The sequence below is a fragment of the Pundamilia nyererei genome, unplaced genomic scaffold, assembly GCF_000239375.1.
Source record: "Pundamilia nyererei isolate P.nyererei 1_Seehausen unplaced genomic scaffold, PunNye1.0 scaffold01656, whole genome shotgun sequence".
Taxonomy (NCBI): domain Eukaryota; kingdom Metazoa; phylum Chordata; class Actinopteri; order Cichliformes; family Cichlidae; genus Pundamilia; species Pundamilia nyererei.
This window is the reverse complement of record NW_005189057.1, coordinates 5,253-6,971: the sequence shown is the minus strand read 5'-3', so window position 1 is coordinate 6,971 and position 1,719 is coordinate 5,253.

Below are 1,719 nucleotides of genomic sequence, written 5' to 3'. Positions count from 1 at the left end.
TGTGGAAAACCTTTTTCTCACACGTGCTCCCTTAAAAATCATCAAAGAGTTATCATTGGAGAAAGGCCGTACAGCTGCGACAAGTGTGGGAAAAGTTTCAAGCGGAAGTGTATTTTACAAAAACACAGCAAAACTCACACTGGAGAGAAGCCATACAACTGTGAGGAGTGCGGGCAGAGTTTCACCCGCCCGTGCTCTCTGAGGAAACATCAGCGTATCCATACCGGAGAAAGACCGTACAGCTGTGATGAGTGTGGGAAAGCCTTCAGTCGGCAGTTCAGCCTGACATGTCACATGCGAATCCATACAGGAGAAAAACCATACTGGTGTGAGGACTGCGGGCAAACGTTCCGTCACAAGGGCACCTTCAAACAACACCAAGAACAACATCAGAACAGGACAGAGAACTTGGAGCCGGGATCAGCAGAAGTCTCTTTATAAAAGAACCATTTCATGTTTCATGTAGAAGATTTTCAGGTCTTCTTCCTTTTTACTGTCTGCAGTGGAATTCTGTATGAGTTTGTTCTATTGTTCAGAACATCATAAACACATTTGTGTGGTCTGCTTGTTGCAGTGTGCTGCTGTGAGGGGGAAAAAACGCTGAACAACAGAAATGAATAACTTTCTGTTGCACTCTTAAATTAATACTGTGAATAATACCTATGGGAGATTTAAAAACAAACAAACAAACACCCAATTAAAGACGAAAAACTTTTATTTAATGGAGGCACAGAAAATGAGACTGACCAGAACCCACCTCCACAAAATTGCTGTAAAACCAGAGGAGAAGATGTCCTCAGGGATCCACAGACCACCAGGAGCTGCTCACAGTTCTGCATATCGGGCATTTCAGAGCCCCCAATCAAAACCCTTTGCTCCTGTTAGGACGATAAATGGCACACTTCTTCTTTAAGGACCACAAACTTGTGCTTCCTGTAGAAGCTGCCCTGATCCTGCCTTTTTCTGAAGTTATGTTGTTACAGTGCTGAACCACTACCTGGAGAAAAAAAACCCTAAAACGAAGTAAAACTGCATTTATTTTACTTTGTTTTTTCTGCTGCACAGTAAAGTTTGTTTCCTTTTCAGGGCCTGTAAAATGAAATCATTAACCTCATTAATGTTTATTATAATGTTTGTTGACAAAAAAATAAAGGGATGCTAACCAGTCTGGTCCTTTCTGTAAGTTTCAAAGAAAATAACCTAAATATCTAAACATGTCACAGCTCTCTTTGTCATCTGAGTTTTATTGTGTAAAAAATCAGAAAAAAAAATATCTAAAACTAATAAAAACTGACCTGAAATCAGCAAAATGACTAAAAATAAACCAAAAAGATTCAGGTGAATGAGTCTAAATCACAGTGCAGTCAAACATGCAGCTGCTTGAGACTCCACAATTTTATTAACAATTTCAATAATTACAGTGGATCAAGCATGGTGATATTTAAATGGAAAAGCAACAGGACTGGAGTTCATGAAAAATTTAAACTTTTTATTACCAAACAGTGACAAGGCACAGATGTGAAGTTTAGTTTAATAAATGTTCAGGCTCAAACAGGAAAAACAAAACATGGGAACACGTTTATTTACAGTCAAACTCAGCTGATTGTTTCAGGTTAAACTGCTGGGATCCAAACAGAGGCTGATACCTCTGCGTCAATTCACTGTGTGATGATCTGCTTTCATGCTCAGTGCTCATTAAAACTTCAGAGCTTGATTGAT